The sequence below is a fragment of the Megachile rotundata genome, chromosome 3 (assembly GCF_050947335.1).
Source record: "Megachile rotundata isolate GNS110a chromosome 3, iyMegRotu1, whole genome shotgun sequence".
Lineage (NCBI taxonomy): Eukaryota > Metazoa > Arthropoda > Insecta > Hymenoptera > Megachilidae > Megachile > Megachile rotundata.
Window position 1 is genome coordinate 3,485,248 of NC_134985.1, and position 15,354 is coordinate 3,500,601.

The 15,354-nt window shown below is 33.0% G+C and overlaps 1 protein-coding gene and 1 long non-coding RNA gene across 13 annotated transcripts in view; both read right to left on the reverse strand.

Moving 5' to 3' along the window:
* LOC100880577 (uncharacterized) overlaps positions 1-15,354 on the reverse strand; it is a 789,502-nt gene that overhangs the window by 331,176 nt on the left and 442,972 nt on the right. The window lies entirely within an intron of this gene.
* LOC105663357 (uncharacterized) lies at positions 2,646-9,556 on the reverse strand. Of its 3 annotated transcripts, XR_001096838.2 has the most exons (4): positions 8,677-9,556; positions 8,407-8,589; positions 6,904-7,180; positions 2,646-3,367 (listed from the first exon to the last, which is right to left on the reverse strand). It is a non-coding gene; the product is annotated as an uncharacterized LOC105663357 (long non-coding RNA). The 3 variants fall into 3 exon arrangements; XR_013037722.1 differs by lacking the exon at positions 6,904-7,180 and having other exon boundaries at positions 2,654-3,367; positions 8,677-9,548; XR_013037721.1 differs by lacking the exons at positions 2,646-3,367; positions 6,904-7,180 and adding an exon at positions 7,206-8,212 and having other exon boundaries at positions 8,677-9,548.

Consider the following 15,354-nt stretch of genomic DNA (forward strand, 5'->3'; position numbering starts at 1 on the left):
CTGATATAAACAGCAAAACAAATGCTTACTTGTGAGATCTGCACAAAATAGACTGTTTTATTTTTTCCAGTTTTTGAATTTTTAAATTTCTAAGCTCACAAATTCTCAAATTTACAAATTTTTATATTTTCGAATCATTATATTATTATATATTCAAATCCACAAAGTTTTAGATCTCCAAATTCCTAGACCATCAAATTCTTGGATTTTCGAATTTATAAATCTACAAATAGCAGAATCTTCACATTCCTAGATTTCAATATTTCTGAGTTTCCAAATTTCTAGGTTCCTATATAGAGATCTATCTAGAGAGATAGCTAAATCCCAAGTTTCCTACATTTCTCTGTTTTTAAATTCCAAGAACCTAAATTTCTAGATTCCCAAAGTTCTAAACATCTAAATCCTAGATTCTCACATCCATAGATCATTAAATCAAGGTCTTGAAAATTGTTATATACCTAAATCTTCATATTATTATATTTCGGAAATTTTTCACAAAATTCTTATATTCCGAAATGTCCACGTTCCTAAATTCCTAGCTCGATAAATACCCAGATTCCTATATTCATAGTCCCTGACGTTCTGTGGGCAAAAACTTTTAAATCTCCAAAAACCCTTAAAAATCAGTATGTGGGAGATCTGTTCCTCCTTTTCATTGTTATATTTTCCATAAAAAATTTGTTTTAACTTACAAATGTATCATTAATATACTACATAGTTTTGCATAGAGGATTCCTGTTGCGTAAACAGCGCGGATTCGGGCACCCGACACTGTTCTGACCCAGTCACGATTTAACGAGCTCTGGGCCTGGTTTTAAGTGATAATTCGTGATCCTTTTCGTGTTTTAGCTACGTGTTATTCGTTGTATTACTGAGTTCTTTTCGTGATTTCGATATGTGATGTTTGAGATATTATCGTGTTCTTTTCTTGAATTCGCTATGTGTTGTATGAGATATATTCGTGTTCTTTTCGTGTTTTAGATACGTGTTGTTGAAGATATATTCGTGTTCTGTCTTCTTTCGCCAAAGTAGCTGTCGATGTTACCTCGGAATCGGTAATTTGGAAGGGGTGTGTTTTCTTATTGGTTGTTGATTTTTGAGAGGTGACCGCCCTCGTAAGAAATGGTCACCTCCCTCGCACAAGAAATGGTCACCCCTGGAAGTAGCCGCGACCAAGGGGTGACGCACGAGGGATACCGCGATTTGGGAAAAACCCGTAGCAGGTAATAAGGTGAAAAAGCACTCTGACCCTGACGACGATGATTGAAAGTAACGGAATAGGAAATTAAACATGCTGGTCCCAAGCAGTAAACTTGGGTACCGACGCGAAAGTATTTTTTGCTAACGAAAAATGGTCAATGGCTTCATAAACTTATTGCCTGTACGGTCAGTTCGAGATCCTCGGTCTATTGCCTGGTAAAAATACAAAAGATAGCTGCATCGCATTCTAAGGCGATGCAACAATTCCTTTTATCCAAAATTAACTTCCTGTGTATTTGTCCCCATTAAATAGTGTTACTTAATTTTAATCTTGTACAATAATACTTTTTTACATAAATAGAAAGGTGTGGTTATATAAATAGAATATATTGACCTTCGCTTTATGACCCCCTCAATGCTATATAACTTTTGGGGACAAACATGTAATACAAAACTCCTTATAAAGTGTTTAAATATTTTTTTCACTATAGCTTTCATTGTAAAGAGAAAGTTCCACTTGTAATTTACGATCACCTTATACAATCTGCGGTTTTTTAAAGGGGAAGCAAACTTTCTATTTTACCTTTTTTCCTTCCGTAAAACGTACATCGTGAAACTTTTTCCGTGTTCCCAACCTTGTACGTCCATTCAACCATTCTTTTCGCTTTTCCGGACGAACATTCCTTTTTCTACTTTTATTTATTTTGTTTTCTCTCCGACTTTCATTTTGTTTTGTCGTGTCCGCCCTTTTACCAGATTTTTGACCCTCCGAATCTTTCTCATGCTGTTTTGTAGATTTGTGTCAACCAATCTAAAATATATAACTTTGCTTTGATGTTTCATGACTTTGTCTCTCAACAGAATTTTCGAACGTATTACTGGCTTCTACTCCAATCATATTTATATAATTTGAGTTTTCCCTCGGACATCTGTTACACAAACATTGTAACTCCATCTTCTAGACACGTACAATACATCACAAAAGTATTTGTACGAAAACCAGACCAGAATAATTTTATTCAAATTAAAGAAAACAGATTTGAATTCTTTTTGACAACTATAGGGGTTAGAGTATTCAATGATAAAGGTGCTATGAAAAGGTTGCAATTGGTACAAGTGTATTTTTCTTCGCACAATATGCGTGCATAGGGTAACGAAATTAGATGATAATTTCGTACTTTAATAAAAGGATAGAAATTTTGCTTTATACTTCGACGCAACAATGATTTAAAACGATTTTATCAAACATTCCCACTGTGCACTTTTTGATATTGTGGAATAATTTCTCGAGATTGGAATTGGCGATTGAATGTATTACTACTTTATACAGCTTCTAACATTTAAAAATTTTTTAGTTGAACAATAAACTTCCTTTAGTTTCTCAATTTTCAGCTTACTGTAATGCAATTTTTTTGTCACACCGCGAAGGATGAAAATATTTAATAAAAATATGCTGAACGTAATTTTATAAATATACAATTTATTGAAACTTTACTCAACATCTCATTATGCCTATAGCTTTCGTTATACACAAATTATAATTGGATACCTCACTAAGCAAAAAGCTGTAAACTATGATGCCTACATAACCTGCATTATTCATTACGATGAAAGTATAATTTTTTTATCGAAAGTATTTATTTTTATTAAAACATGAGTGGCATATCATAAAAATATAAAAAACATAAATTTCTTGAATCTTAAATATGTAACAAAAGACTAATTCTATGTATACGTACTTTATTTCCATAATGTATATGATTTTAATAAATATAGGTAAGATAAAACTACGAATGAAATTGAAAAAATATTTTGATGCGATCTGATACGGATTACTAAACAGTACAATATGTAATTGCAAATATTGTTTTATTAAATGCGTAAAAACAATTGGGACTTGTACAAAACATACCACCTTACCAATAATAAATGGATATTTTAGCGTTCTTATAGCATTTTCTTCTCATTCACAACTAAGAAAAGACTTTAGCAGTGGGTATCTCGTAAATAATATATTCTATACGTTTAATATCATGTATCATTACCATCAACATCTTAACCTATTTCGCAACTGACGTGCAAACGCTCATTGGAAAACTCGTATTACATTTCAAGACCACTTCTTGTTATAAAAGTTCAAAGTCTAGATAAGTATACATGAGAGCACCTGAAAAAGAGAAGACAGGAATGCAAAAAATATGACCATTGGAAACAAGGAAAAAGGTTCTCATATACGAGGAAAAGATCAAAAGCTTGACAAACATCTCACTAAAGGAATACTGTCGGTAAATGGATCGCGAAAACTACAACAATACGAAGATATACGAAGCAAGCGAACAAAAACACTGTACAAAAACACTGGAATAAGTACATAGTGGATGGGAACTAGATAGAAGGAATGATAGCACAAAAAATGTAACAGAAAAATGATTAAATGAAGCACAAATGTTCGATAAACTAGAAAAAAAGAAACTAGAAAGCGCCAAGTACGAAATGGATTATAATCTATAAAGAAAAGAGCATAAAAATATTTATAAGCATAAGAAAATGTGAAAAAGACAAATGATTGTCAAATTAAAATTGAACAATGAATGGTATGCGAGGGAGGAATAGAAAAGGACATCTGAATACGTGAAAAAGAAAAGGAAACAAGGGAACGAGTCTTGATTATATGCGAACATTGCTATAACAACAGAGGGATTGTAATGTATATTTACAAAATATACGTATGTACATATCTATCGAAGTATTCATAAATAATCTACAACAAAATATTCTGGAGGCATGAAACCCGTATACTTTGAAATGAATTATTTCGAATAAAATAAAATTACTTTACAAAAAGCGAAACATTTTGAATGGATAAAACTTGTTACAACTTTCGATATATCCACGATATTGATCGTAAAAGAGAATTCCTCGCATTTAAATTACAATTAATGAGATGGTGCAAAAGTTCAGGAACTTTTGATAAATGAATTACGCTAGATATGAACGCGATGAACTTCCGTTGTAGATTTAATGCTAACGATTAGCAACTAAATTAAATTAATAAACAGCTAGATGATTTTCAATATTTTCAATATTAACATGATTGGCATGAGGATGGAAAATTAGCGGTGTATTAATATTATATAAATATAAATTTAAAAGGTAAAAGCAATCAATTCACATTCACTAATCTTATTGGGTAACTGTAATTCACAGAAATAATGATGCTGATGTATCATATTTATCCATTTTCAGCAATTTTATAAAAATTTAACACTTCATAATTAAGTATTAATTAGTTTTCTGTTATTATTACCAAATATGTACTATATGATTAAAAGAAATCCATAATTATGAATTTCAGTGTAACACAATTTGGTATAAAATAATCAACATAAAATATACTTGTTAAGCATGAAAAATAATTTGAATATTCACAGGTTATCGGAGAAATAGCTTGTACTAATTAAGGCGGACTTTACTGAAAAGGAGGAATTGTTCAAGTATAATATACCTAATACAAGAAGAAAAATCGATAAGATAAACTTTGAAACCAGAAGAATGAAGAATCACAGTAGAAAATACGTTTTCAACTGTGTAATACGTTTGCACTTCAATTATCCTATAATTTCGATAAAAACTAGCTTCAACTCATTTCTACTTGTCATTTGAATTTGCTTTTTTGATCACCAAGGCTCAGCGCTTGAATACGAGATTACTTCTGAATTTGGAATTATTCATTGAAATAAGTTTCCATCCCTTATTGGAAAACTTATTAATAATAATACTTTGTACGGTGAATTCGAACAGATTTTAATAGAATAGAAAATGTTCATTTGTAAATAAAGAATAATCAAGAAAATGAAGTCATGCAAAAAACCTAGAAGTTATGCAAGAGTTTTGAATGTAAGTTTTATAAAATAGCATTTAGTATTGAAAAATTGGACATTTGTGGCAAATAGTGGGCAAAGGCAAATACAAAATAAATGTGAGCAATACGCCTTAGTTTATAAAACGTTGACCACTGTTTTATGTATACGTACTGCATACATACGCACTGTTAGTACGGGGATAACAATTTATACAGATATCAGACGTGTACCAGGAAGTTATACTACAGTTTTTATTTCCAAATATTTTGCGACGAAAATTAAAATAATTAAAATTTATATGTTAGATAAAAAGTCTTTGTAATAATTTGCGATCCGTATTCTCTGAAAGTTTTGGGTTAAGTGCCTTGCTGTCCCTCAAGGTCCGCTTAACGAAGGATGCTATATCCTCCCCACTCTGTGACCAGATCCTACTAGAATACCCTAATCCCTGTGCACGTGCCACGCAGCACCATGACGTCGGGTCATCGGCCACGAGACACGACATCTTCGGTGATCCTTGTCGAGTAACCCTCAGATCCCTATCGCCCAGCTTTCCCTGTTTCCCAGAAGGACCCCTATAACTTTCCATACCCCATAACCAGCCCTTTCCAGCCCTTGTCACACCACTCTCGGTCCCAAAATTTGGGACCTGCTTATCAAGCCGGACCATCGGCGCCAACATCCGCTAAACCACAAAAACTCTTTATCGCCAATTTATGGTTTCCTTTCAGTGTCCCTACCTAATTATGGTTTTGTGGAAAAACCTCATTTTCCCAGGACCTTCTCCCTACCACTGGGCTAGCACTCCCTCGAATTTCTAGTATATAAGAAGGCTCTTCGACGGACCTCGATACTCAGTTCTAAGTTAAACTTTACTCTATGCGGGAGTTACTGTAAAAGTCTGAACAAAAATAAACGTCTAAAACAACATCCAGCTGAGTTCTTCCTGATTTGACGACATCCTCAAAGAAGAAGGCATCGACCTCTAACCATAACATTCGCGACTCTTAGAATTCGTCGCGGTCCTTAGCTATCGGTTACCACCAATCCTTAGCTCGATGACGGACATGAGTTTATATTACTGTTATCTCAAGACCCCTGAGAACCGGGTCAAAATCCGGGATACGATGACCCTGACACGTGTGCCACCTTTGCACACGGCTTGACGCTAACATATATTTCACTTTTATGTCTTGCAGTAAATTAATACATATAACACATATGACTATTCTTTTTAAATTATTGTTGTCCAAAGTTTTACTTTGTAAGAAAAACCAAGAAAGTACGAGCGGGTTAGAAAGAAATAATAAAATAGATACAATTTAACTGTTAGATGTCTCGTTTATTTCTGTGATGTGTTGCCACGATCACAGACTGCACAAGAATGCCTTCTCGGCAAAACCTTGGCCGTGAGGACACCAACGTCACTATGGCCCTTAAAACTATACATTGTATACTAGCCTCATAAACTTTCCCTTGCGACCGGGACAGCTCTCTGACGAAGCGCACATGGCTTGCTCTCGTCAAATACATCTACCTAAACTCTAAATTTCTAACAACTTAATGTATGATTACTGGAGGTGTACGAAATTTCAAGTTTTCAGATTCCTCATAGACTATTTACGTAAATAAATAAGAATACTATAAACTATTCTTACATTCATCTAAATATCGCCACGAAGATATGAAATGTATATATCAATGATTCGGGGATATATTTATGGAGGATGTTAAAAAAAGGATTAAAAGGATTTAGAGTTAGGTATTATTCGTCGAATAAAAACGGAAAGTTCTAATGAGTATACATCAAAACATTAATATGTCCAAGGTTTTAACAAACCTTTTATTTAAATTTTAATGTCCCACTTGCTTCTGATAATAATATCAAAAAACTGGATATCTTACTATTTCTTCTACTAATATTTATGGGAAATCTTTCATGTAGCTTTTCATTTTTAATTAAGCTTCTTTATCTTCATATAAGAAAAGTTCGAACCTTTTCAAAAATCACTATTTTTCTTCACTCTACAATCATTTCTTATTCGACTACATAGTTCATATACGTTATTTGTCAGTGAGGAGTGTAGCATATTTTCTAAAGAGCACTTTAAAAAAATCTGAAAAAATGAAATCAGGTTCCTGAAATTCAATTTATTATAAGGAAGCATATGACTATTACAGCATGTTTATAAGAAAACGATTGATACACCTGATAGCTAATTTGGTAAAATAAAAGGCTTATATAGCTGATTGTTTATTATTTATATGTATATATGAAACAAATGTCTACATTGACAATGTTTTTGAATAATTGTGTGGCAGTTTTTTACTACCCACATCTCTGATGAAAATTCATAATATCGTCTCTTGTGAGTGCAGCTTCATCCGTGAATAAAATGTACGAAATAAATATTGCATTTTGTACATGTTCTATAAAGAATTGACTACAACAAATCTACTCTGCTAGATAATCTAATAAAGTGAGAGCTTGAATTGATTGAATATGACATGGATATAACACTCAATATTGAAGAATTCTTTAAGTAGAAGATGCTTAGTCCTACTGCTGTTCAAACTTTTTCCGTACTTTGTTTCTAAACTTTCTTAAATCGTTCACCATACAGGGGATTGAAATAGATTTATGCAGATCTGCTCGAATTTCGATGTGTTGTAAATAAACCGACCTCAAACTATATTGTAAATCTATGTTGTAAATTAATGAATTGCAAATAACATAGCAAATGGTATTTTATGGTTTGGATATTTTTTATCGAGTGGTTAAAACGCTTTCATAGACAAAGCCATACATGAAATGCATTTCTGGCATTTCATGTACTGACAACGGTTCACTGATCGTATCGTTGTGAAATTAACACTCATACACTGAAATGTTATACTTTTTTATTATGAAGCCTAAAACTTCATATGGTTATAAACATCGGTACAAAAAGTAGTAAAACCTTCGACATTTTACATATTATAAATGATTACCAGAAACAATTAAGTTGAGCGCTACAACTAAAACAGAATATTCCTTATAACTTTGGAAATATATGTATACTTTTTGAACTGTATTCGTTACGACTTTTTTTGTTCGACAATTACTACCTATTGGTAAAATACTTAACCATTTTTATTGCTCAAATTATCTAAAATAAAGATGAACAGAATTTGATGAGCCAAGACTTATTTATTAATGAAAGTGTAGCAGAAGAAGAATACTTCAAGAAATGAGTAACAAGCATAATCGAATTTAATTAAGTATAGGTTCATTTTATAATTTACCTAAGTAAATTTAGGAAATCACTTATTCTTCTTAAACATACGTAATTCAAAAACTTACATGGTGTCATCTTTAGCGTAACTTAAAAAGTACTTCAAGACTTAAGGAGGTTGCGTGATCCCATTTTTAACATATGAGTAAGTGCATCTCCCAATGCACGTATATACATAAACAGTATATTATACATATGTGTGTGTCTAATGCGTGTTACTTCCTTCCCTTCCTCTCCAAATGAATTACTTCCTGCAATCGACACCAATTCCAACAGTATCAATTAATTTTCAAGTTCATTTTAATCCCGTAAAATGTAAACTTTTATTTCTAACTCACTTGTAACCACTATAAGTAACTAACAAGCAAATATACTGAACCTACACATACCAGTTTTCATAAAACTTATGTGAGAGATAATTTCCAGAAAAACAGAATTAATGTGATACATACTAGTCACCATGTCAAACATATTCCTGCGTGATATCCTTTCCGGTTACTGAAGAAATAATTAGCAACATATAAAAACATTATTAGTCAGAACATTGTACAAATAAATTTGTTTTACAAAACAAATTCAACACACTAATTTCCTTTGCAAAAGTAGAAGAACATTTCTCACTTTATAATTACTATTAAATAGCAAAAGAAAACAATTGCAAGAAAAAGATATGCACATAAGCCTTATTTTAATCCATAGTTGACGTGCATAAATCATAAGATTACGAAAAAAAAAAAACTTTTAATACATTATTTAAACACATAACTTTTTCTTCATATTTTTTACGTAATTAAAAAAAAATTTTCTGTCACGCCCAGTTCCAGAGATATTTTTGAAAATTCATTTGCACTCAACAACTTCGAGGATTGTAGCATGGATACAAAATGGTCGATACAAAAAAGGTACATGTTAAATAGTTTTCTGGAAACTCTCACATAAGCGTCATAAAAATCGGCATGTGCGAGTACGCTATATATTGCTATAACCGTAAATATCAAGGAAACAACACATGAAATTTTGAAGCTCAAGAATTAAAAGCTTAAAATGAACCTTCATCCATTTAAATTCGGTTCTTTTTAAAAATTGTGGTACTTTAAATATTATTTAAATCTTTGCACTGTTATATTCACTCGTCGTGGATAAAAATGAACTCTTGGGCTAATGACCATGGCAGTCGATGCCCATAACATTAATCATCATCATCATCATCAAAATGAACTCTTACCTTTATTTTTAGAGGTTACTTGTTTATCTTATCGTTTCATACAGTTTTGTAGAGTATTGTATAAAAACAGTGCGTACTTCACAACGAGTCAATCATATTTTAAAAAAGGATGCTTTCAGGTTACTTTAATATAAAAAGTAAAGTATGGAAAGTAGATTCCCTAAAATTTCAATTAAAATTCTCAGTAAAGAATACTTTCAGTTTACCAATCATATTCTGTCAATCGTTTTAAAATTAGCTGTCAGTGAATTGTAAACAGTCAAAATAGAAAATGCTTTTTTATTTGACGGCTGAAAACTCGAATGAAAAAAATTGTCGCGTAAAAATACTAAAAAATCGATTTATAAGTGAAATTGTAAGCTTTGTGAAGTTGTATTTGGAGTTTTCTAAATATTTATTTTCAATTACAGGAACATTTTTTATTTAAAATTTAAAGCGCAATTTACAGCTTCTATTTTGATATCTTCGTTCTTTCGTTTACATTTCTGTAACATCCCGGGAAGAGTTTTTTCCATATATGACAGTCCTATGTTCAATTTCATTACCCGCTGATAGAAATAGTTTAGTTACCGACAATATTAGACAATTACCGACGGTACATTATATACCAATTACCCTATGTATTCATTTCGACAGTCGGTAACCGATACATATATACAGGGTGTTCGGCTACTGGTGGGCATAATTTTAGGGGGTGGTAGCTGGAGTGATTCTGAACAACTTTTTCCTTTACCAAAATGCTGATTAAAGCTTAGTTTTTGAATTATTAATGAAAAACACTGACCAATGAGAACGCGTATAGACCAGTCGCGCGACAGCGTGAGCGACAGCTTCGAATATGACGGCCGATCGTCGTCGTGAACAAATATATTATATTTTCAATTTTCAATTTTCAATAATTATTTTATGCTTTCAATTTAAAAGGAGTAATATGTTTCATAGAGTCAATCAAATGTTAAGTTAATTCATTTAAACCAAAATTAATGTATTATTTTATAGTCATTCGAATAAATGTATAATTCTATATGGAAAATTCCATAATGCGATGTGCCTACGTGCCTCGATGCTCGCCCCGAATTTCCTAGTATTCTCGCGTAATCCTAGAGAAGGATAAGAATATATTTTACCATTTCGATGTTATTAGTTATTAAAAACTATTAGTTGAACAAATCAGTTAATGCATATCAGGCGTACTAATATTATGTTATCCGGAAATAGAGTCAGATGTTAGTTTATTGCAGTGAATATTGTAAATTATAATATTGTTCAATGGAATGTTCTAGAAACACCGTATGCTTATACATTTAGATTCAATCCGTATAAAAATCGTGCGTAGTACATAGAGGAGGATAGAAAATGCGATTTTCATTAAAACACTATTAAATTGCTACTTTTGTTTCAACAACATAAACTATTATGTAGAATGCGATATTGATAATGTAATTAAATCGTTTGTTTTCATAATTAATGCCTAATTGCGAATTTATACGATAATTATATATTTCGACGTTATGGGGGTTTTCCGAGAAATTGCCAGACTGGCGAGTATAAAAGGCCGAGCGAAACTCGCCTAAATCGCAGAACAGTTTTCGAAGTCGATCGAGCTAGAAGTCTTCAGATAAGTATAACCGGAACAGTTTTCGCTGTCAAGAGCCGCAACGATTCTTAATACTTGACTGGTAAAACGGGTATACGCCATTTGGATACTTGGTCGTGGGTCGTTCTAGTAGCCAGTGAACAACAGGCTCCCCATTAAAACGGTCTCATATCTGAAACTCCTTTAGGAGAGTGCTATACTTAGCGCCAAGAAAGGCTAAGATATCGAAACGATAGCTCTCAGCTACTCAAATTTGATTTTTCGTCGGATTGCTAACGCGCCGTCAGATTCTCGGAGTTCGCTCTGGGTAGTTTCGTAGCCAGCTAACGCAGGCTCCCCATTTGAGCGGCTTGGTCTCTGAAGCCCGTGTCTTTTGGGTGGCAGTTCAGCAATCACGATTTTATATTAAAATCAATTGATTTGCTACCCTGTTGAACTTATACTGTTCACCCTTTTCCTGTATCGTTGGGTCGTTCTAGTAGCCAGTGAACAACAGGCTCCCCAATTAAGCGATCTGGTTTTGGCTGTCAGTGTTCGTTTTGACAAAAAGGGTCATGGACAATTAGTTGTCGAGACAAATTAAGAAAGAGTAACTGTTCCGAGGAAATAATTCAATTAGATTCAAACAAAATTTGAACTTGAATTAGTAAAAGAATATTGTTCTGTCATCAGCGTAATCTCAGTAGTCGACTACACTGCGTTAGATATCAGATAAAATCATTAATCTGTCTAACTTTGCGAAAGCGTATTTAGGTACACTTAGAGAATCACACTTAGGTCGTGTTCCTCGCTGCGGTAGACTATAACGCGCTAATATTATTAATTTCATAAAAGAATAATTCATTATATAAACTACAAACGTATTAATCAAGATAAACTTTGTCATTGCGATAGCGTTCGAAACCGAGAATCAAATCTTATAGAAAACCGAATTCAGTTAATTATATTGTTACGCGGGAGAGCGATCAGTTTGTGTTTTAAAAAAAAATATTTATTTTACTCCTTAATTACTACAGCACTTTACAATGTGCGCAATTTGTTACAATCGAATGTTCTCCCAATCCGACCCGAAACCTTAGCTCCGACTATCTTGAGTGTATATTATTGTTGCCCGATGATTAATGTCGCGTGCGCCGGCCTGCTTTTTCTTTTATACTCTTGCTTATCTCCTGATTGCGTTACCGTTTTCGGCTTATCTTGTTTTCGACGTTTGGACCACGCGTTATCTTGTTTATACCGTTTGACCGGTGAGAATATAAAAGCGAAGTTAGCTTCATCCGAAATCAGACTTAGGTACGATATAATACATATAAAGTATTAACTAGCGAGAGTCACTTTGTTAGATTCACAATTACCTATTACGTATTGTTTAATTTGCCAAGTTCTATTATTTCTATTATTAATATTATATCAAAATCTATTTAGTCTCTTTTGATCAAACCAGTATACTTTTCATATTATGTTGTTATTTGTTACTTGTTATTTGTTAAATTCATTATCTTCATTATTTTATTGAATAAACCTTATTGTTGAAAGATATTGACCTGTGGATTTCACTCCTTAACCGCACACCACACGAATCCCACAATCTTTAGATTTAGTTATTTTCCAAAACGAGTCGTTCAGTTGGTAAAAGCCGCTCTTTACCTTACTAGCGCTAGTAACTATCTGAATCTAGGTTCCAGAGTCGTTACATTTCGTTATCGAATCTATCGTTAATGTAGTTATAGACATTTATAAAATCACAATTTAAAGGTGTTCTAGTTTCACGTACCGAAATTTCACTACCATTATTATTTCGCATAATATCCCAAGAAGTTGAACGGTTTATTTAATAATATTTTACCACGGAAGTATTAAAGAAATATGCAGTAATGTCACTCATAATGTCCTTACTTACGATATCCTCATATTGCCCCTATCTAATGTAAATATGCTTGTGTATTTATTATTATGTTTTCTTCATCGAAGTACGACTCTTTCGATAAGACTTTCTAGTTTAGCAATTCAGAAGACAATATTAAAACTTTTGAATTTAATTATTTTTTAACTGAAAACTTTTTCATCGTATTCGTGAGATCTTCCCGGTTAAAATGACACTAAACATGATATTCTTCTTGTATAACTTGTTTGTTTGTTTATTATTGCCTTAAATCATATTGTATAACTTGTTTTATTCCATTATGATTTTCGTTACAAAGAAAAATGGGATGTTAGTCACATTTAAAATAACTAGGTCTGTTTGATTGAGGCGCTCCGCGCTTAACGTAACAATGTTGAGCGAGCGAGTAAATTTCACGCTAAAGCAAAAATAGTCAACCATGTGATCCGCACTCTTCATGAGAATTGGTTGAGTGGTGCAAGAGAAAAACGTGGACAAAAAAGTTGAAAAATCAAGTTCATAAGCACGAGCAAATTCAATTTTGCATTGAAGTCTACGGGGATCTAGTTTTGCGGTGATTATTCCTCCGTGGTACGTCCGATTTAAAATTTTTTTTTCTATGTCATCTGGATGCACATACGCATGTGCGTGTAAAATTTGATGAGAATTGGTTGAGTGGTACAAAAGAAAAACGCGGACAAAGAAGTTGCAAAGTCAGGTATAAGAGTTTCGCTCGCCTTCGGCTCGCTTGCTCAATAATAGTACAGTATTCTCTCCGTAAATGTTACTTTTGCCGGTCTCGATTGTAACATTTACGGTAGAGGTCCTACATTCTTTGTAGTGTACCGAACGTAAAAAGAGCCAGCGATACAAAAGACAAGGAGGGACAGAGTCTCGAGCGTTCGGCAAACATGAAAGTCTCGTGCGTGTTCTGTCTTTTAAATTTAAAAATTAAAATTCTTTACTTTTGGTTTTCCGTCAATGGAACTTTTACCATCGTATTTGTCTTGTTTTTCTGATTAAAATGACACCAAACACGATATGATTACGATCGTAATTACTTATGTAACAAGCCATAAAAGTTTGGGATGTAACATTTACGGTAGAATTCCTCCTAAAGGCTTGCTATACAAGTAATTATGATTTTAATTATACCGTGTTTGGTACCATTTTAATCAGAAAAATGAGACGAATACGATAATCAAAGCTTCATTGATGAAACCCCAAAAATAAAGAATTTTGATTTTTGAATTTAAAAGACAGAAGACGCACGAGTCTTTCATGTTTGCCGAACGCGTCAACCTTCTGCTTCTCTTTCTTTTCCATTCGCCGTCCTCTTTTATGTTAAAAACTTTAATCACTCGTTACACATGCAATTGTTAAAGTAATTATATTATGTTTGGTGTCATTTTAATCAGGAAATCTAGACAAATACAACAGTAAAAGTTTCATGAAAAAATAGTAAGAAATAAGAAAGTTACAATCTTTTCCTTTACTTGCATTAATATGTGTCCCACCGATATTCGATCCTCGTCGTTTCGGCGACCGATCGTGTTTCATTCTTGACTGATTTCGAGGGGGATTCCCCCCCGCTAGTGGGGATACAATTTTAACATTTACGGAGAGAATACTGTATTTTGTTTGTATATACAGGGTGTTCGGCTACTGGTGGGCATAATTTCAGGGGGTGGTAGCTGGGGTGATTCTGAACAACTTTTTCCTTTACCAAAATGCTGGTTAAAGCTTAGTTTTTGAATTATTAATGAAAAACACTGACCAATCAGAGCGCGAGAATAGCGCGCGCTCAGATGCGAGAGCGACGGATGCAAACGTGACGGTTGACCCTGGTCGTGAACAAACAAATCGCGCGATATCGGTAACATAGTTACCATCATCGGTAATATGTCAGCCGGTAAGTAGTTATAAAATTCACAACTATTAATAAGTATAAATTTATTAACGAAACTAATTGTATGGATTAAGCGAAAATAAAGGTAAAGATAAAGCGCAGTTTTTTTAGATAATTAAAAAAAATGACTATTTGTTTAACGACATAAAATTAAAGAATACTTGGACGCTTACCTCATGAGTGAATTTACGATGCGAAAATTCTTCATTAATTTTGAAGTATATCGTCGTATGACAAGAAACCTATTTACTCGCTAAAATCCACAAGAGCATATCAATACCCGCTCTATGGGATTGTCAAGTAAAAAGAGTGACTGTCATATTTGATGTCTTCCGTATAATAATAGTACAATTTCTGAAATCCACACTAAACAAACACACAATCACATAAGCACCACGATTGT